This window comes from Ursus arctos, unplaced genomic scaffold (assembly GCF_023065955.2).
Source record: "Ursus arctos isolate Adak ecotype North America unplaced genomic scaffold, UrsArc2.0 scaffold_8, whole genome shotgun sequence".
Taxonomy (NCBI): domain Eukaryota; kingdom Metazoa; phylum Chordata; class Mammalia; order Carnivora; family Ursidae; genus Ursus; species Ursus arctos.
The window spans coordinates 58,692,949-58,716,026 of NW_026623100.1; the positions used below are offsets into that span (position 1 = coordinate 58,692,949).

The 23,078-nt window shown below is 36.3% G+C and overlaps 1 long non-coding RNA gene across 1 annotated transcript in view; it reads right to left on the minus strand.

The window, feature by feature from the left end:
• Window positions 1-1,380: 1,380 nt before the first annotated feature.
• The window catches only part of LOC123002097 (uncharacterized), a 220,737-nt gene continuing 199,039 nt past the window's right edge, over window positions 1,381-23,078 (minus strand). Inside the window, exon 3 of the long non-coding RNA XR_006411646.3 lies at window positions 1,381-3,014. This is a non-coding gene — a long non-coding RNA (uncharacterized LOC123002097). The remainder of the gene's footprint in view (window positions 3,015-23,078) is intronic.

A 23,078-nucleotide genomic window follows, 5' to 3' on the forward strand; every position in this document is an offset into this window, starting at 1 on the left:
GGGAACTGATAAAGATTTGCCTCACCTGCTTCAGTTGTTGAAACAACTGAAGAAAACTTTATTTTTATTAGTGAAAATATGGTGATCAGACTTCAGTATCCTTGCCTATGAATTAGATTTTTAAAGTTAGAAACTTTATCACACTATTAAGAATATAACATTTAAAAATAAAAGGCTAGAAGGTATTGAAGTGTGTTTCTTGCGAAGCAAGTTTCTGGATTCAGAAATTTTAAATCAAAAAAGTTATAAGTCTTCTCACATACAAATCTGTTACTGGGTTATAAGCCCTTTAGTAATATTTTAATTGTGCAAAATCTCATGAAAGATCCATAAAGAAATATAAAAATTCAGAGAATCAGAGAAAAATTCTAATTTTTTTTAAAAAGAATTTGGAGCTTAAAGAATGGGAAGCATTTCAGCTTTTGAAGATGTTCAACAGAAACTTCAAGGCTGGGAACACGGCATGAGAAAAATGTCCAGATATAGAAAAAAAATACAGCCAAATCTGCCATTTTGGCAGAAGCATCTTGAAGTACCAATGGGACTTGAGCTTCTTAGTAAGGTGGACAGCAGTCCAATCTTGATGGACGTGTGATGACAAAGTATTTAGAGCTGTAGCTTCCTTCATCACTATTAAAATGCTATCACAATCCTTGATAGGTATACTATTTGGTTATTGTTGTTTTTCTTTGGATTTAGAAAATTTTCAGCACATGGTTCTATGGTCTAAATATTTGTGTCCTTTCAAAACTGATGTTGAAATCCCAAAGGTGGGGGGCCTTTGGGAAGTGCTTAGGTCATGAAGGAAGAGCCTTCATAAATAGGATTAGTACAATTATAGAAGAGGCTTCAGAGTGATCCCTTCTCTCTTCTACTATGTTAGGACATCGCGAAAAGACAGCTCTCTGTGAATGAGGAAGCCCTCATCAAACATTGAATCTGCCAGTGCCTTGATCCTAGCCCTCCCAGCTTCCAGAACTGTATGTTTGTTGTGTGTAAGCCACCCAGTCTGTGATTTTTTGTTACAGCAGCCTGAATGAACTAAGGCACATGGGATCTAGAAGCATTCTGTAATTTAGCAAAGGCTTTAGTTGATAATCCATTCTGAGACTACAATTATAGAAACCAAAAAATTCGCATTTCAAAATTTGGAGGGAAATTCAAGCAGTTTAAATAAATGAAAGCACATCCACAAAATAAATAATCATCTATTTAAATAGAAGAAAAACATTTAACATGCTTCAAAGAGGCTCATTTTCCATAAGTAGAATAGATACATTATAAAGCAGATAGTATAGTATAAGCCCTTGATTTAAAATATATATATATAACACAAACACACAAAAGGCTAAAAGAATGTAAGTGATATAAACCAAAATGTTATCAATGACTTCCTCCAGATGGTAGGATTACTGGATTTATTTTATTTTTTTTAAAGGTATGTATTTAAACCCATTTTACAGAAAACATTTTATACTATAATATGAACTTATTTTTAATAAAATATAATAAAAACATCTCAGACTGTTTGCAGTGGTCATGTAGGTTAAGTCTGCGAACACAGGTCACTCTTCACTCTAAGACTCATCGTCAAAGACCTTTAGGATGAAAAAAAACAGTAGGCATTCAGAGACTTTTAGCAACTTGAAGCTATGTCTCAGTTTTGAAAAGAGGGGCTTACACTTAACTTTCTATGTTTCCTGAAGGTGAAAGATGCCTTATCTTTATATTATCTACTGTAAATAAATCATGCTAAAATCTATTCTTTCAAAATCATGCGTTGGGCACCTGCTAGCAAACATTGTTAGATGAGAGGTTCACAGGTAAATGCCAAAATTAAACTATTTGGTTTGTTTTTTTGAGAGTAGTTTCCACTAGCTGCTTGACTTGAAAATGAAAACACATTATTTATATAGATATACCTCAGTTTGTGTATAAAAAATTCTTGCCTAAAATGAAAAGTAAGATTGCACCACAAATATAGGAAAGAATAATTAGAATCTATATACATATTTCTAAGTCTGAATATAATAATTACTGAGATTTAGAAAAAGTATATTTGGAATCAGTTTGGACTTTTATTTAAAAGGTTTATTTTTTATATCAGTGTGTTTTTATTTTTTATGAAAATAATGCAGGTACATTATAATAAGTTCAGATTATAGTGAAAAGTGAAAAAGCACTTGTAATCCTTTAACATAGAATCACAGAATACTTCTCCATACATTTATGTATGTATATATAATTATTCATAATATATATAAGTGTACAAAAAAGTATAGCGGGGTTATACTAAACTCTTTTGTAACTGCTTTTTAACACTGATCACAAACATCTTTTCATCTTACTAAATATAAATTTATATAATAATGACTGCAATTACATTATAAAAGAGCATAAAGTGATAGGAAAATTGAAAAGTGAATAAAGGATACAATTTATAGTTTCACTGTGGGGGTGCCTCTGTTCATCACTATACGAAGTTGGAGGTTATAGTAATATGAGCTAAAACACAAAATATATTTTTATTTCTGTGTTTGTCTAAACTCTGCAGATAGCAACTCAACTTCTTTGCCGGTACAGATTGTTCTTACACATATACGTCATGGGAAGATACTTAAAATGTATGTGTCTTAGTTTGCTAACCTATGAGATCCGGAGTGTTTTAGAGATAGTGAAGTTCAAAGGAAGTAGCAGTGCTAGGGTGTGGGGATGGGGTGAGCCTTGAAGTTCTGGAAAAAAAGCTGCTATCTCATTCTGATTGGTAAAATCAAGTACTATTAGATCAGAAGTCATCTTAGAAAAATGTGTATTCAACCCAATATTATGAGTTAGGAAATTGGGGGCTATGGAGTTTAGGTAGCTTGTTTATGTTCACACAGACAAGAGGAGGAACACGGAGGATCACACGCAGCATCTTCTGACTTGAAGTACAAGAGTCTTTTAAGTACACCATACCACACATTATCTTCTGGCTTCCTTTTGCCAGTGCTCTTTTATTTTGTGCTTGACACCTGTAACATAAATTCAAAATAAGATTATTAAAAGATGATGACTATTTGCCCTTGACCTGAGAATGTTTATTTGGACAAGAGCATTTATAAGAAGTGATACATCAATCTCTGTGAAAGACATTTATGGACATTTTTAGCACATCTTTCTCTCTTTCTTTTTTTTTTTTTTTTTTGTAATGCTACTCTCACATTCCCAGCTCATCAGATTGAAAGCTTTCTCTCTATCAGGAGTCAGTGAATGCTGCTACCTGAATCTGTCTGCTTTGATTGAGGAGGTGATTTGTGTAACCATGGAGTAGGACACTGTGGTTTTCTGCAGCCTGCAGTAAGCCTCATCAGAAAGCAAAATTGCCTGTGCTACAAGGATAGATCTGGGGGAGGCAGATAGGGTTCTGTGGTACTTGGTGACAAGCTATGCTGGCATCAGTGATGTAAGACGTCACTTAACGGTAATGAAAACCTCTAGTACTAGCATGGTTAAAATGCTTGCCACTGCTTATAACAGGCATGCCAAGCTCCAAGAAAGCTCTTTATGATATTGTTCTTGTCACAGGGGAAATGAATCCATAGCTCACCACTGTCTCCCACAAGGATTGGCTGTTATGATTGCAAGAACTGAGAAAAGCCTTTAGTTGGTCCTGCTTTTAGAGGAGATGCTGAACAGCACAGTGACAAGAAAGCCCACATAGCCATGTGTGGCTTCTCTGTGATGAATCACACATTTATTGGAACTTTGGGATCTCCTAGTTATACCTCTCAGATCATCTAGTTGTACAATCTGAGAGAGAATGAGAGCCAGAGAATTAAAGAGTATTAAAGGACTAGTCCAGTCCTGTACCTAAACCTAAAAACTATGTCTCCTAACTCTCAGAACTAATATTCTCTCCACCATGATCTGAGACCCTAAAATTAACCTGCAATAAGAAATTCCCACATATATGAGAGTAACCATCACTTTATAAGCAGGAATTTGAAAGGCTGTCTCCTCTAAATCACTCGCCCTGTAATTTGGAGAAATGGCTACTAGTTTATTAGTGGTACCAGAGCAATAGCTTAGTAGCCTTGTTGTTTATTCACCTATGATAATGGTTATCTGAACAGTGAACTTTTGGCATTATCTTTTTGTTTGTGAAATAGAGTGTTTAAAATATTTTAACAAAAAATGTAAAATTTTCTAATCAGTGTGTTTTACTAAATATAATAGACAATTTGGGGCACCTGGGTGGCTCAGTCAGTTAAGTGTCTGCCTCCGGCTGAGGTCATGATCCCTGGGTCCAGGAATCAAGCCCCACATCGAGCTCCCTGATCAGTGGGGAGCCTGCTTCTCTCCCTTTGCCCCTGCAGTTCCCCGTTTGTGCAAGCTCCCCCCAACTTTCTCTCTTTCTCTCTCTGGCAAATAAATAAATAAAATCTTACATATATATCTATATCTATATATATTAGACAATTTAATAATCTAGAAAACTTAAGTGATTCCATGAAATTAGATAAATTCAGTTAATTGTTTATCTCAATAGAAACTTGATTTCCTCTGCGCTCTTGGTCCTGAGACTGTCCATGGTGCTGAAATTTCTTCTGGGGATATAGTGGGGAGAATCATTACAGTATTCTGGCAGAATCCTCTTCAAGTAATTTTTTCCAGGTTTATTGGGATATTATTGGCATATAATATACGTAAATTTAAGGTGTACAATGTGATGATTTGATACACATATATATTATAAAATATTGCCACAATAAGATTGGTTTAACCCTCTCCTCACATAATTACCTTGTGTGTGTGTGTGTTGGTAATGTTTAAAATCTACTGTCTCAACAACTTTCAGTTTTAAAATACAGCATTGTTAATTACATACACCATGCTGTATACTAGATACTTTAGCCTTATTCATCTTATAACTGGAGGTCTGTACTCTTTGATTAACTACTCTCTAACTTCCCTACCCTCCAGCCGCTGGCAGCACCATTGTACTCTCTATTTCTATGAGTTAGGATTTTTTAGATTCCACAAATAGGTGAGAATGTACATTGTCTGTCTTTGTCTGACTTAATTTCACTCAGCATAATGTCCTCAAGGCCCATCCATATTGTCAAAAATGGCAGAACTTCCTTCTTTCTCATGACTGAATAATATAAATGAACCTACTAGAACATTTATATAAGATGACTCTATTTATCATCTAAACTGGCACAATTTTATGAAGAAACTGGAATGCTGTTAAAAATTAAGCTTTGATAATAGATGTAAACTGGGACCATCCCAGGTAAATGGGAATATAAGTTGACCTGCTATTGTAAATCAAATATTTGTGTCCCCTATCAAATTCATATGTTGAAGTCCTAACTCCCAATGTGCCTATATTTGGAGATAGGGCCAATGAGGAAGTGGAAGACTAAATGAGATCATAAGGGTGAGGCCCTAATCTGATAGGGCTGGTGCCCTTATAAGAAGAGAAGACACCTAGCTCTCTCTCTGTCTTTAGTCAGAAGTCAGCTGTCTGAGAATGGGAGAATATATCTGCAAATGTCTTATCAGATAAAGGGCTAGTATCCAAAGTCTTTGAAGAACTTACCAAACTCAACATATAAAGAACAAATAATCCAATCAAGAAATGGGCAGAAGACGTGAACAGACATTTCTCCAAAGAAGACATACAAATGACCAACAGACACATGAGAAAATGCTCCATATCACTTGACATCAGGGAAATAGAAATCAAAACCACAATGAGATACCACCTCACACCAGTCAGAATGGCTAAAATTAACAAGTCAGGACATGACAGATGTTGGCGAGGATGCAAAGAAAGGGGAACCCTCCTACCCTGTTGGTGGGAATGCAAGCTGGTGTAGCCACTCTGGAAAACAGTATGGAGGTTCCTCAGAAAGTTGAAAATAGAGGTACCCTTTGACCCAGCAATTGCACTACTGGGTATCAGTGATCTGAAGGGTATTAATGGTAAGCAAAATAAGTCAATCAGAAAGAATTATCATATGATCTCACTCATATGTGGAATTTAAGAAACAAAACAGGATCATAGGGGAAGAGAGGAAGAAATAAAACAAGAAATCAGAGAGGGAGACAAACCATGAGAGACTTTTGACTATGGGAAAGAAACTTAGGGTTGCTGGAGGGGAGTTGGGTGGGAGGATAGGGTAACTGGTGATGGGCATTAAGGAGGGCATGTGATGTATTGAGCACTGGGTATTATATAAGACTGATCACTGACCTCTACCTCAGAAGCTAATAATACATTATATGTTAGTTAATTGAATTTAAATAAAAATAAAAAATAAAAGAAGTCAGCTGTCTGCAAGTAAGGAAGAGATTCCTTACCAGGAACCAAGTTGACCAATATCTTGATCTTGGACTTAACAGCTCCCAGAAATGTGAGAAATAAATTTCTGTTTAGACCATTTAGTCTGTTTTCTTTTCTTATAGCAGCCTGGCAGACTAATAAACCTACCTATATAAAACTCTCAAGAAGGACATTACCAAGCTACCTCTGCCAACATTATTAGAATATCATCCACGTATAAGATATAACAGAAAAAGTCAACTTGAGGATTACTTGGAGTTGATTATTTATTTGGAAAAAGTTGTCCATGTGCTTTGGTTTTCAACAACATGTGAATATAAGTGGATTATTGAGCATCTATACATTAACTGAAGGAGAGGGACAGAGTATGAGAAACAAACACAGATAAGAGCCAAAGGGAAGACTGCCATAGGATTACATTGCACTATCACAAAAGATAGAGCACAGAATGAGGAAGAGTTGACCTCAGGAGAAAGTACCTTGAAGTACCACTGGATTCAAAAAGTTGGTGAAGGAGAATTTGGGAAAGAGTAGAGATTTAGGCTAGCCTAATGAGAATCCACCAATATAGAAAATTGTAGTTGGAAGATCCTAGCAGAAGGATCTCTAAGGAACACATAAAAGAATTGCCATAATACAAAGGTTCTATGTCTAGGTTAAAATTTACCAGTTAAATATGACCTTTTTTTTTTTTGCACTTTCTCTCTCTTTGTATCTCCTTTTACTGAGCCCCCACACTAGCAATTTCCAAACTGCAGTTGCTTCGTTGGAGAGGAGGCAAAGCAAGAAAGAGAGGAGAAATCTGTAATATCGCTATTACTCTCTGTAGGCCTCTGAGGATAATAAAGCCTAAGATGGGGGAGAGAGTATTTAAATGGTATGATTTTTAAAAAAAACTTGATAGACTAGACTGAAGTTTTTATTAGCTAAACAAAAGTTACATATTTATTCATGCAGTGTGACTAAAAAATCCTCTGAATCCTGCCAGAGATTACAACCAGCATTAGGAAAGAATATAAAGAAAGTGGTTTTGAAAGGAAATTTTGAAGAAAAATAAAGATTTTAATGCTTGTACAATACCAATAGTTGGACTTTTACATATTCATAAATAGATTTTTTGTCATTGTTTGATTAATATTTCCTCTCCTCCTTGATTACAAGTCGGAACAGAGACACTATTTGATTTGACTTTACACTGTCCCTGTCCCTGGAATGTAACCAGTATATATATAAATATTTTTGAATGATTGTATTAGAAGGCCCCAACTGTCTTTCCTTGTAACTCATTACTAAATTGCCTTTGGTGGACTAAGCATTATTGTCTTCCCATTGTCTAGGTTAAAATGAAATTCTATGCTGTTTCAAAAATTTGTGTTTTATTCTACATATACTTTTTTTTATCATGGCAAATTATGCATAACATAAAATACATTCGGTGATAATTAGTGTATTCACAGTACATGCAATAATCAATTCATTCATCAGTGCACACTTGGATTACCTCTACCTTTGGGCTATTGTGTATGATGCTACTATGAACTTGGGTGTACAAATATCTGAGTCCTAGCTTCCACTTCTTTTGAGTAACATAAGTGGAATTGCTGGATCATGTGGTAATTCTGTGTTTAAAATTTTGAGTTGTCATGGTGAAGTTCCCATAGCAGCTTCACCATTTTACGTTCCCATCAGCAATGCACAAAGGTTCCAACTTATCCACATCCTCACCAATACTTATTTATTTTCTCTTTCTTTCTTTCTTTCTTTCTTTCTTTCTTTCTTTCTTTCTTTCTTTCTTTTTCTTTCTTTCTGTCTTTCTTTCTTTCTTTCTTTCTTTCTCTTTCTTTCTTTCTCTCTCTCTTTCTTTCTCTCTCTCTCTCTCCTTTTTTTTTTCATTATGGCTATCCTAATGGGCATGAAGTAATATCTCCTTGTGACTTCAGTTTGCATTTCTATAATGATTAGTGATGTTGAGCATTGTTTCACGTCCTTATTGGCATTTTGTATATCTTCTTTAGAGAAAGCCCTATTCGAATCTTTCACCTTTTTTTTTTTAATTGGGTTATTTGCTTTTTGTCATTGAATTGTGTAAGTGCTTTATATTTTGACTATTAATCCCTTATCAGAATATAATCTGCAAATATTCTCTCCCATTTTGTGAGTTCACTTTTCACTTTCTAAATAGTATCCTTTGTTGCAGAAAATGTTAACTTTGATGAAGTCCAATTTATTTTTTATTTTCCTTTTATTGCCTGTGTTTTTTTCTTGTCCCATCCAAGAAATCATTGCCAAATCCAATACAATAAAGGTCTTCCCCTACATCTTCTTCTGAGGGTTCCAGTTCTAGCTCTTACATTTAGATCTTTGATCCATATTGAGGTAACTTTTATACATGGTGTAAAGTAAGTGCCCAATTTCATTTGTTTGTCTGTTGATATCGAGTTTTATCAGTACCATTTGTTGAAAATACTATCTTTTCCCACTGATGGTTTTGGCACATCATTTTATCATAAAAGTGGGGATTTATTTCTGGGATCTCTATTTCATTCTACCAAAACACGTATTTTTTAAGAGTGTTTCTTGAGTTAAGCAAATAACTACCAACACTAAAGTGAAGGTGTTGATTTTACTTTTCCCTGGGACCAGAGAAATGAGGAAAGTACCAGTGGGATCCAGTTCCTGAGGAATGAGGGAGAAAAATTGTTGAAAAATTTAAAAAGACACAGATTGGAAGGGGATACTGCTGGAGTGGGCATCCCTTATCCACAACTTGATTTGAGAAGGCAAAATTTCTTTACATTCTTATGTTCTCCCTACTACAAACTCTCTCTCTCCTTTCCATTTTATTATCAATATGTCAGTGCTAAAGTTGGAACCAGGGACAGCTCCAAGCTAGCTAACAGTGTGGATCGATTAGGTCTTCTGCCTTCTGCTTCTCATTTTAGATGCATTCTCCCATCCTCTCCTTTCTTTCCAAACTCCAAAAATACATTCTTATGTGTTTAAACTAAAGAGCAAATAACCTGGCAACCATTCTTTGAAGGAAAGGGAAAAGTCTGTAAAATGATATAATGAGCTTTGTAGGGCTCATTCAGTGATATTCATGTTGTTTTATGTGAATGTAAACTGCTTTGAAATCGGTTGAAAGCTAGGTAGCTGCAGTTTGTGTAGGACTATGCTTCCCCTTTAGTCTGTTTGTGCTAATCAGGGTATGTCCTTGGTCACAACAATGAGAGGTGGTAGAGAATGACGATAGAAAAGTAGCTAGCAGCTGAGATGCCTTAGGTTGGAATAGTGTCCCACGTGATGACAGTGATAGAGTTCTAGCTGTCAGCAGGGTATCACTACCCCCAGCAGGGGTATAGACAGAAGCATGTGAGGCAGATGACCGAGGGAGCAGCAGGAAAGCATCTGAGAAAGACAAGTTCAGAAAATAGAGGCTGAATAATTTCTATGAGTCCTTTATATTAATTGAGTTTATTTTTCTTTGGTGATGTGAATGACCATCAGAAGCTCTATGGCTTGGGTCAATTTTAAGGAATCAAAAATTAAAGATAAATAGCCTTGGAAAAAAAGAGTCTAGTGGAGTCCTGATTATAGAATGATATAATTGAGGAAAACAGTCACATCTTGTTAATAAGGAACAATTACAGCACAAATAATTGAAATTTTAAGATACTTTATTTAAATGCATAAATAAATCTCTTATCATTTTTTTCTGGTAAGAACACAGGTAAACCCACTTGATCTTAAGAGGTGACAGTTTTAAACAGTGTGTGGTAGATATTTTTTTAGAAAGTGGGTCACACTCATGCATTCATCTCCCTCCTCTCTAGAACACTTATTACAACTATATTAAACGAATGTAAATGTTGTAAATCATTATTAAAGAGGAGTAAGACAGTTGATTGATTTCTACATACTAGGAGAAAAATAAAAAGCAGAACAGAGTAGACTGCAGTCTAGAAGGTGCAGAAGGCTGATGGAGAAACTAAGCACGCTGGAGCTCCTGCACTATTTGAGCCCTGAGAGCACAGAGTACAGAGGAGCAGGAGAGGGTCAAGTGAGACTGACAGCAGACAATCCATCGAAGTCTACTTTCTGTTCTCACTATAAGGAAAGGAATGCTGTCAACAGACCCGGAACAAACAAAAGCTGTCAAAGAAATTGTGGTTTAAATATGTTATCTTAATTAAGCTTAATTTCAAGAAATTTTTGGGAGGTAAGAGAGAACTGTAAAAAGAGCTCCTTTCCTTTCATAAAAAAAGGTCATGAAAATAAAAATTCCAGGTAGATTAAAGAATTAAAGCCATAAAGGTAATAGGAAAAATTGCAGGCTCTGCGGTAAGAAAGGCAATTCCAAAAGTGATACATAAAACAAATGCCAGGAGCACATGGGCGGCTCAGTCAGTAACCACCTGACTCTTGGTTTCAGCTCAGGTCATGATCTCAGGGTCACGAGATCAAACCCCGTGTCAGGCTCTGCACTGAGAGCATAGTCTGCCTCCGGATTCTGTCTCTCCCACTGCCCCTCCCCCTTCTGTGTGCACACTCTCTTGCTCTTTAAAATAAATAAATCTTTAAAAAAAAAAAAAAGCAAATGCCAAAAATCATCAATTAAACTAGAATCAAGTTAAAATTTTGAAAGGACGAAAGAACATGGAAAAGTTAGTAAGTGGGAACTTAGCCAAAAATATTTGCAACATTTATGAAGCAAAGGGTTAATATCCAAAATTTATTCAGAGCTCTTAGAAATCAATAAAATAATACAAATAACCAAATAAAATTAGAGCAAATGATATAAACAGGCAACTTTTTATGGTATTGAAGTAGTTTCCAGCATTCCCTAGTGGAAGTGACACGGCAGTAAACAGCCGCATACACTTCTCCGCGTTCACACGTGAAGGTGCTTGCAGGCAGTGGAATGTTGAGGTTTTAGGAGATGGTACCAAACTGCCCTCCCACGTGGCTGTGCTAATTTACACTTCCTCCAACACTGCATGTCTCCAGTTCCCCACATCCTAATATTATAAATTTTGCCTTTTACAGCCTAACGGTTTAAAATGGGATCTTGCTAATAGATTTTGTATTTTTGTATTACCAGTTGTGATTAGAACAGTTTCTGTGTTGTGGACAACTGTATTTCCTTTACTAAGAATTGTTTTTTCTATTGGGTTGTTTGCAAAATGTATTTATCTTATCCTTCTTTTACAATATTCTGTAACTTATTCTTAGCCTTTTAAAAAAGTTCTTTGAAAAAGAATTGCTATCTATTGCTTGCAATCCATCAAGAGAGTGTAGCATATGCATAGTATAAAGAGAAATGGGGTTAACCACCAGAATAACCCAAAAGAAATGATTATAGGGGTGCCTGGGCGGTGCAGTCGGTTAAGCGTCTGACTCTTGGTTTCAGCTCAGGTGATGATCTCAGGGTTGTGAGACTGAGCTTCACACCAGGCTCTGCGCTCAGTGAGGTGTCTGCTTAAGACTCTCTCTTCCCCTCTCTCTCTCTGCCCCTCCCCCCACTCATGTGCATACTCTCTCAAATCTTAAAAAAAAAAAAAAAAAGGAGGCCCAGGTCCTGCCCAGGATAACAGGTGATAACAGGTGGCTGCATCTGGGATAATGAGGGTTAGGGCAGAATACTGCTCATTTTTCTGATGAAGGCCATTGGGTTATTTGATTTTTTAAAAACCATATATATTCATTACTTTGGATTTATAAAGTTGTCAGTTAAAAAGCAGTCTTTAATATATGACAACTCCTGGATCTTTTTTTCCTTTAAGAAATTAACCCCACCTGAACCTCAGTTTCCTCATGTGTAAAATAACAATGCCCATCTCACAGCTGTGTTCTGAGGATTAATGTTTTACAAATGTCCAGTGATTATTGGATGGTTTTTCTTCCCTCCCCCTTTTAGTAACTTTATCCTTTTAAATAATCTGTTTGATTGCTATTAAACTTCACTAAATCAGGTTGAATCAACACATTTATTTGTTACCTACTAGGTATAAGTTAATAATTTCAAATGTTATGTGTAATTGCTCATCAAGGATATTACAGTGAGGTTAGAAATAAATTGCATTAGATTAAATCCAGCAGTTTTATCCAACAGTAAGAAAAATGGCATACTAAAAATGATTATACCCGTATGTATTAATCACTGCAATCTATAGGAACTCATGCACAACACTAGAGGGGATGCCGAGATGAGTAAGACATGATATATGCCATCAGACCACTTACATTTCAGTTAAGAAAAAATATAAGCCAGACTTTGAAAAATACTGTTGAAGATGAGCAAAAGGAAATGCTAAGAAAAAGAAAAAGAGGGGGAAATTACTTGGTAGAGATCTTGAAATGGTCACAACAAGGTATCATTTGAGCTGGGCCTATAAGGATAGGAAGGCTTTTGTTAAAGACATGGAGGAGCCAAATATTCCAGAAAACAGAGGCCTGAAAAGCTAATGGCACATGGGGAGAATGGTGAGAATTTCAGGCATGTATGACTTGGCCGAGGCAGTTGGTAATGATACTGAACAAGGTTTGGCTCAGTTGGAGAACTTATATGCCCTGCATGTGACACTTGTCTTGTGTGCCTGTGGATGCCTCTGCTCCCTTCCTTAGGAAATAGCAGAGTACTTGTCTTTAGGAGTGCTCCATTCTTCAAACCTTACAGTCCAGTTAGGATAATCAGTATTATAAATATTGCCTTCCTCCTCCCATATCACCTACCAAGAGGTAATCCTGTGACCCAATATAGGCCTGTCCATCTGTTACTTGGGAATTTGAGTCTTGATCAAGGAGACACGTGAAGATGAGTTCAGTTGATTATAGCACCTTCACACAAAGATTCATGAGTCCCACCATCAGTCTGCCCATTCCATGGTTCTCCCCAAGACCCTGCTTCTCCTTTACTTCAGTGAGCTCCTCCGTATCCTGCTGATAAACTTCCTGTGTGTGTGTGTGTGTGTGTGTTCAAAGTTTTGTTTTCATTTTGTTTTTTCTGACTTAAACAGAATCAGTTTCTGCTGAATACAAGCAAAGAACTCTGACTAACCTGTCCAAAGGAATCTGTACATAATTTGCAAACAGTGGAGAACAGTTAAATTTTATTGCAGAGTCCTATGATAAAGATGCCATTTAGGGAAAATGGAAGCAATGAGGAAGTAAGAGTCAGAGTGCCGGTTAAGAGAAAGTGTCATGTGGATTTAAGGGGTGGGGAGGAGAAGAGGAATGTGAGACATTATGGAAATAAAAGTGATATCGTTTGGTAGAATGAACATTAGACATTATTGTCAAAAAACTGGGTTTGAAGCCCAGGTCCTGCCCAGCTTCTTACTTGTTTATCTAAGTTACTTACACTGAACCCTTATTAATGCAAATTTTTATAATGTGGACAGTAATACCCCTTCACTGTCATGTTTTGAGGATTTAAATCACAATATATGCAAAGTGATAAAAGTCATCTCTGTCATATAGTAGGTGCCAAATAAATGTTGAGTTTATAAATTCAGTAAGACTTGCAAGTGATTGAATCTGACCCATGAGCTAAGCGGCCAAGTCAACATTGACTTCAAGCTTGACTCGGGGAGACATAGTAGGTGATGGTAACATCAGACAGGCAAGAGAAGTTGGTTTAGAAGTGGGTGGATGAGAAAACTGACTACACAGAATTGAAAAAAATGTTGAATTTTTAGCATGTAGATTTTTGAAGTAATGAAATAATTTTCTCAAGATTGAAAAGTATGCTGAGGCATGAAGAAAAGAATTTTAGACTCATCCTCATAACTGAGAAATTGAAAGATGTGATATCCATGTGAGCAACTACAGACAAAGGAGATATTAATGGCAAATTCTAGTATGCACTTATAGAAAGGACGGGTGAGAAAGAAGAGTCATGAAGTAAACAGAAGAGAACACAACGTCACAGAAGCTAAAAGAAAAGGCATCCAAACAGGGTTTTCTTACTCCATTGCCTCAAACGTCTCATAGGCTGCAGAAAGGACACGAAGTATGGGGATTAAAAAGAATCCATTAAATTGTCTCATTAGTGAATCTTCTCAGAGATTTGCTCCAGCAAAGCCATCCAAGTGGAACTAGATGTAAGAGACTTGGAGAGTAATGCCTCATTATGTTTTAGGATGGCTCTTATTTGTTTTAGAAGTTGTTTTGGGAGTGGCAGAAGATATAGTAAAAAAAGGAAAACAAAGGAGAATTTTCTACTAATCACTACTGGAATAATTAGAACTGATTTGAGAGTAGAATAGCAATTGTACAGTTTAATGTAGTCATCCAAATTAATGTGCGAACAAACCTTTTACAAAAAGGGCATTTAGAAGCTACATGCTCTAAGTGCCAACAGAGTGATTCTGTTCAATATTGCAAATGTTTGTAATATTTTTTACAATAAAAACATTTCACCTTAATAATGAATTCAAAATAAGCCACAGAATCATAGTATTTATTATTGGCATTTTCTGATTCTAGTAAACACTGAAATTTAAAGAGCTATTTTGACAGAATTTTTAAGACAGTTAATTTCTTTCACTAGAAATGAATTCCTTTCCCTTTCCAAAGAACCCATCAGTATTTCTTTTCATTATGCTGGCTGATTTTTTTCTATACATGTATTTTTAGTTCTCTGCAAGCAATCATGATATATTTAATAATGAGGGTCATTTCCTAAAACTCTTATTAAATAATGCCCTTTATGTTTAGCTCATTAAAAACTCTCAAATAGGCTAAGGATAAGGCAGACACATTAGCAGTCATCTCTTTGTGAACCCTGGGGAAACAGTAACCACAACAGCTCTGACACAGAACTCGTTGGCATCCTTGCTGGGAGAGCCTGAACCAAACCCTGCAACAGGGGAAGATGGTCTCAGGTTGACTTGTATGTCCCTCTGGATAACCACGGACTGAATCCACAATTTGTGTTATATGATCTACATGCATGTTATTTTCCCTGATAAATATTCTGAAAAGACAGACATACAAGTAATTATTAACACGGAGCAAACTATCCAAACCCACTCATCATCTAGTCACATCCAGTTATTTGCATATGCAGTTACTAATTTTTTTCTAAAACAAAGGAGTGTTGGATTTTTGGATATATTGTGCAACTTCCTAGAAAAAATTATTATTTTAAATGAAACTCTAAGTTAAAGGTTTTCTTTTTGTTTGCTTTCTTCCTTTTCTTTTCCTTCTTTCTTGCGGCTAAATCTCAAGACTCCCAGGGAGCTGAAATCTAAGGTATTGACAAGGAATGGGAAAGTTGAACACTAAGGTCAAGTTTACACTAACAAAACAAAGCACATAATTATTAGCTGATTCAAATGTAAACAACAGCTTTTGATCCTATCCCTGGGCATGTAGGGCCAAAACATAATGTTTGTATTGACAATATTCAACAAAATCAAATTAACAGGAATACCTACCTGATCTGATTAATTTTATTTTCTTGTTGACACCTTTCCTCTTTCATTTACTTCCCGATTCACTGATTTAGCAAGCACTTATTTTGCATTTAAGATATTCTAGATAATTGGGAAGGTACAGGGAAATGTCTGGCTCTACCTACCGGAGCATACTGTTAGAACAGTTTCACAGAGAAGAGCCCAGTGAAACCAGGTCTGGAAGAAAAAAATAATCGCAGATCCTCTTCCTTGCAGTGCTGCTATTTCCTAAATTCTGATGGAAAAAAAAAAAAAATCTAACAACAAAAAAGCTAGTTCTTCCTGAGTACTTATGTGTATGCCCACGTGTGGTCACTCTGGTCTAATACACTAACGTTTTGTGGTAAAAATTTATAAACAACATTTTGAACAAATAACTTTGGCAGAGGGCCCCCTAACTGTGGTTCTGCCAGCTTTTTGATTCATCAGGCATTTGGATTCCACAAAGAAACCATAATTATATGTGTGTTTAGCGTAAGGTACAGACAATGATCTTTCATCACTGAAAAGCTTTTAAAACTTGAAACTGTGAAAGGAAGAGCTCAAGTCCCCTGGGCACTTCCCCATGTCTGCTTATCCACCTCCCCATTTGTGTTTTACTTTTATGACAATGAAAAATAAACAGCTTAAACTGGATATATTTGAAAAGAGATGAAAAGGAGGAGAATGGGGGTTGGAGGATGCAGGTGTCCAACAGGTGTTGGTGTTGTGCAGCCAAAGAAATGATTTTCAGGGAGGAACACGGCTCTCCGCTCTGTCAGCATCCTTCCCCACCGCAGCTCTGTCAAAGTGAGGTGCACATCGAGAACAGTTCCCTGCACGGCGTCTGTGCTCTGTGAGTGGGCCCTGCTCACCCCTTCCCATTCTCTACTCAGCCTGAGGATGGTAGGCCTTGACTTCAGATTTTTAAAATCAGAGCTCTGGGCTCTTCTGGCTTGCTAAGGAGTCCCATTGTTTCAGCTTTTAAGAAACAAATTTGTATTCAGTTCTCATCCAGGGAGAACAAAAGCTGTGCTGGTGGGGAGACAGTGCTGAAGAAGTTGTAGGTAAACCTTAGTGTTCCATCCTTCTGACACATGGGTGGGAATTCACACTATGGACTTGCCATGTGATCTTCTGTTCCAAGCAACTGGGAGTAGATGTACATTTCTTTTAATTTTCTAATTTTTCTTAATTTTATAATGTGTTTGTTTCCTTCGTCCAAATATATATAAACACATATGTTCTTTAAAAAAATATATACTAATGAAAGAGAATGAAGGAGAAACAAACTTCACTGACTGAAATGTTTTCAACTTAGGAAGTTCCAGATCAGAAACATCTCAGTATGAAGGCTCTTGAGCTATAATCCAGCTATGTAAGGAGCACAGGAGTGAGTATTATGTATGAGAGAGAGACTCCTTTCCTCTCCTTTTTCCTACTGTGTGTTTCAGGTTCCTTTCCTGACATGGAAGTACATCAAAAAGTAAAAAAGGCATTAGAAATATACAACTCCATGAAATGGAATTACTTCTTTCAAGCACGTGAAGTACGTTTTGAAAGCAAATCTTATTTCATCTCCAGGTGCATGTGAAGGACAAAGAAAAATATTTTCCATAGGATATTGGAGAAAATAAAAACCTATAATATTACCGAAAATTGTACAGTGTGTTTTAGATAGCTAACCAATAACCCCAAAGCTAAAAGCAAGAATGGTGGCATACTACCATTTAATCATCAGTTACCATTAAGATCAAAGCAATAGGTTGGAAATTATCATGTTTCCTCTCTCATTTTATTTGATGTACTGAGTTCTTTAATGAATTCAACAAGGTGTGGATGCAGTGAACAAATAATTTCGTTTAGGTGCAAGTGCAAAAGTGCTCTCATGTACAAACATCTCCAATCTCCGGATCTTGCCTCCATAACTCCCTCCTTTACTGTTTTTCAAACTATAGTTTGCAACTCAGTAGATTTAGATGTAAATTTAGTGAGGTAGAACAAGTTTTTCTTTTAATGAACTAGACAAAGTAGAATAGAAAGTAGTAGGGTGGGGGCACCTGGGTGGCTCAGTCGGTTAGACATCTGCCTTCGACTCAGGTCATGATCCCAGAGTCCTGGGATCCAGCCCCTGGAGCAGGCTCTCTGCTCAGTGGGGAGTCGTCTTCTCCCTCTCCCTCTGCCACTTCTTCCACCACCTGCTCATGCTCTCTCACTGTCGCTCTCTTTCAAATAAATAAATAAAAATCTTAAAAAAAAAAGTGTATCTACATGTAATACATGTAGAAAGGTAGGTATAGTTTCCAGGATCTTCTGTTCAGACACATGTGCCTGTGTGTGTATTGGACCTCAATATAAAATATGGGTCTCACTGTGAATCTCAAATCGGTTTGAAAGTTACTGCTTTATACCACATATTAGCCCTTCAGTCAAGTAGCTAATTACGACTTTCATCATCTTTATATGAGGAAACTGAACCTCCTGAAGGAGAGATTGTTTTAGATCTCCCAGGCCCAGGAAAGAACAGAAATTCTGTTTTTATTGTTAAAATAAAGAATAATTGCTCTTTTTTCAAAGCCCTATCTTATCAGATTTGTCTCAGTCACATCTATCGGGCTGTATATTTGTGTATGTGTTTCTCTAACTGAAAAGAAACCCAGAACAGACCCTAAGCATTGCTATCATAATTAGCTCCCAATTAATATTCTTATTCCTGAAATTGATGCAAACCTATCCATTGTTTTTCTTGTTTCTTTTTTTTTTTATATTGCTGCCAGGCTAATGAATCTTCAGAGAATCCCATCCATTATACTCACAAAGTTCTCAGTATCAGTTGTTTTAAAATTAAGAAACTCTGTGACGATCATCAAGTCTCACTTTTGACATTTCAGCTTTGGACCTTTTAGAAACTTAGCAAACCACTTTGATAAGTACAGCTTATGTTTGGTTATTCATATAAAGCTCAAGATGTTTAGAAATTTTCTCATTTCATTCTTGTTGTGTGACTTAAACTGTTTTTGTATTCTTGCTTACCCATTCTAAGCTTCTCTTCTCTGAAGCCTTTCATTCATTCACTTAAGTTTCCAAAAACTTCTACTGAGCATTCCTCTCAGAAAGGCGTTGTGATCCCCACTGTACTGATACAAATAATTAAGACCTGGTTTTGTAGAACTTTTTGTCTAGTGGTCAGGATATTCAATTTCTGACAATGAAAACTAGATCTGCAAATAAAAGTTCTGTGATCATTTTCTATTTTAGACAAGTCACTGATGACATATTTGCTTGGCAAGGATAGCCCGCATATGCCCCATCATTCTTTCCTTCCTTTGAATGGTAGGACAATCTCCAAAAGGTGACAACAATTAAAACTGTTGAAACTTTATTAAGAACCTTCTAAGCATAATGTAAAATATATTACAAGAGGAAAATAAAACAGAAGACATAACTAGAATAAAACCAAGGACACTCTTCTAGGAAACATATATATCATTATTAATTTGTAGGAACACTGTGCCTACAGTGACAGATCCACAGCGGATGGGGCACTAAAATACCCATGCTGTTTTATTATCACTTGATATTTGGAAAACTGAAAGCCATTTATTTATTTAAGATCACCCCGTGGCTTCATCCTCTCCTTCCACATGTGCAGCCTCCTAACACCAAGAAAAGAACTCAGCTAGTTGCTTAGCAACAACTAAGGTATTATGAATGGACCCAGAGAAGCAGCTCTTGAATCAAGTATTAATCAACAGGTTTTAAAAACAAAGAAGTGTAATAGTGAAATCACCCATTAATTCATATGTTTAAGGAAAGGGTCAAAGTTAAGTGCTATTTTAGCTATATAGGATGATTTTTGTATGCATAATTTTTTTTCTTTAAAATATTAGATTTTAAAAATAAAATCAACCTAATGAATCTTTAGGGAAACACTAATGCTTTGTAAATGACATGTAAACAGAAAGTAGTGTTTTGAAGTAGATTTTTAATACAGCCAAAGAGACATAAACAGAACAGAGGAAAAAAAAATCAATGAGGGGATGCCTGGGTGGCTCAGTCGGTTAAGCATCTGCCTTTGTCTTAGGTCATAATCCTAGTGTCCTGGATTCAAGTCCCGAGTCAGGCTCCTTGCTCAGCGGGAAGCCTCCTTCTCCCTCTGCCTGCAGCTCCTCTTGTGTTCTGACAAAATCTTTTTTAAAAAAATCAATGAAGAATGTATTTTTGGAAATTGTGTGTGGAAGTTGAAGAAATTGGGAGTACGTATTACAAATGTTGGCATCTCCAAGGGAGCATATTCTTGATTTTTGAGACTTGGAAAATTCCAGATAGCATACCTGAATAAACTGTAAACTTATCCATCAAGCACACATTCAAAATTGTGGGCAAATTGGACCTGCTTTCCCATTTTAAGTTTCAAGCCTCATACATTCTAGGTGTATAGCGTTCAACTTAAAAATGCCCCAAATGGAAACACCTGATTTGGTTGCCATCTGATGGACCAGTGGCAGCAGGATACAGCAGGAGAAGATTGAGAGAAGCTGGGTGGAGCCCTCAGCCCAGGATGTTTATGGCTGACTCCAGAGAGTAAGAAATTGCTATGGTGATAGAAAAAGGAGAGAATGGCTAAGATTATGAGGTTTCTTACACATTTTTGTGTAGGAGTGCAAGTCTATCAAGGGAGATAGTGTGTTGGCTAAGAAGTCACTGGGTTTGGGGGTCAGAGAAACCTGGATTCAAACCCTGGCTGTTTACTCTCTAGTGTTGTCTATTTGTGCATTACTTAAGCTCTTCTTAAAATTTAGCCATCTTTGGTGTGTTTATCACTATGTTGTAATGTTTTAGCTTTTTTTTTTATTGAAGTATAGCTGACACACAATGTTACATTTGTTTTAGGTGTGCAACATAGTCATTGGGCAATGCTACCTTATTCTATGCTCACTGCAAGTGTAGCTACCATCTGGCACCATACAACACTATTACACCACCACTGACTGTATTCACTCTTCTTACTCCTTTCATCCCCATGACTTATTCATCCCGTGACTGAAAGCCTGTACCTTCCACTCCCCTCATCCAATCTGCCAATCTCCCCACCTCCATCCCTCTGGCACCCACCAGTTTGTTCTCCACATCTGTGGCCTTGTTTCTGCTTTTATTGTTTATTCATTTCTTTTAGTTTTCTTAGATTCCACATATAAGTGAAATCATATGGTATTTGCCTTTCTCTGTCTGAATGATTTCACTTAGCATAATACTTTCTAGTCCATCCATGTTGTCCTGAATGGGAAGATCTCTATCTCTTTTTTTTTTAATGGCTGAGTAATATTGTGTATATATCACAACTTCCTTATCCATTCATCAGTTGATGGACACTTGAGTTGCTTCTGTTTTAGCTTTGTAAATAATGCTGCAATAAACAGAGGGGTGCATATATCTTTTCAAATGAATGTTTTCATTTTCATCAAGTGAATACCCACCAGTGGAATTACTGGATCATATGGTAATTCTATTTTTACTTTTTTGAGAAACCTCCATACTGTTTTCCATAGTGACTGTACCAACTTACATTCCCACTAATAGTGTACAAAGGTTCCTTTTTCTCCACATCCTTGTCAGTGCTTGGTATTTCCTGTCTTTGATTCTAGCCATTCTGACAGGTGTAAGGTGCTATCTCACTGTGGTTTTAATTTGCATTTCCCTGATGATTGGTAATGTTGAGCATCTTTTCATGTTTGTTGGCCTTCTGTATGTCTTCTTTGAAAAATATCTATTCACGTCCCCTGCCCATTTTTTCATCAAATTATTTGGGGTTTTTTTGGTGTTCAGTTGTAGAAGTTCTTTATATATTTTGGACATTAACCTTTTATTGGATACATCATTTACAAATACCTTCTCCCATGCCTTTTTGTCTTGTTGATGGTTTCCTTTTTTTTCTTTTTTCCTTTTTATTTTGGTGTAGTCCTAATTGTTTATTTTTGCTTTTTCCTTGCCTAAAGAGACCTGTCTAGAAAAAATTGCTAAGACTAATGTTTAAGAGATGACTGCCTATGTTTTCTTCTAGGATTTTTATGGTTTCAGGTCTCACATTTAGGTCTTTAATTCATTTTGAGGTTTTTTTTTTCTTTTCTTTCGTGTGTGTGTGTGTGTGTGTGTGTGTGTGTGTGTGTGGTATAAAAGAGTAGTACAGTTTCATTCTTTTGCATGTAACTGTCTAGTTTTCCCAGCACCATTTACTGAGGAGACTATTTTCCTCCCATTGTATAATTGTAGGTTTATTACAGAATTCTCTATTCTATTCTGTTGATCTATGTGTCTATTTTTATGTCACTTTCATACTGTTTTGATGAAATTTTGTGGTTTACCTTGAAATCTGGGATTGTGATACCTCTAGCTTTGTTCTTTCTCAAGATTGCTTTGGCTATTTGGGTTTTTTTGTGGTTTCATACCACTTCTCATATTTGCCCTACCTCTGTGAGAAATGATGTCCGTATTTTGATAAAGATCACATTGAATCTGTAAATTGTTTTAGGTAGTATGGGCATTTTAACAATATTCTTCCAATTCATGAACATAAGTCTTTCTATTTGTGTCATCTTTAATTTCTTTCATCCATGTTCTGCAGTTTTCAGAGTACAGGTCTATCACCTTTTTAGGTAAGTTTATTCCTAGGTATTTTATTGTTTGTGGTACAATTGTAACTAGAACTGTTTCCTTAATTTTTCTTTCTGCTTCTTCATTATTAGTATGTAGAAACCTAAGTGATTTCTGTATATTTTGTATCCTGCAACTTCACTGAATTTATTATTCTAATACTTTTTTTAAAGATTTTATTTATTTATTTGACAGAGAGAAAGACAGCCAGCGAGAGAGGGAACACAAGCAGGGGGAGTGGGAGAGGAAGAAGCAGGCTCCCAGCAGAGCAGGAGCCCGATGCAGGGCTTGATCCCCGAAGGCAGACACTTAACGACTGAGCCACCCAGGCACTTCAATTTATTCTAATAGTTTTTTGGTGGAGTTTTTAATGTTTTCTACATGCGGTATCATGTCATCTGCAAAAAGTGATGATTTTACTTCTTCCTTGACAATGTGGTTGCATTTTATTTCTTGTCTGACATTTTCAGTATTATACTGAGTTAAAGTAGTGAGAGTGGACGTCCTTGTCCTTTACCTGTTCATAGAGAAAAATCTCTCAGCTTGTCACCACTAATGTTAGCTGTGGGTTTTCATATATGGCCTTTATTACGTTGAAGTATGTTCCCACTAAACCCACTTTGTTGAGAGTTTTTATCATGAATGGATGTTGTAGT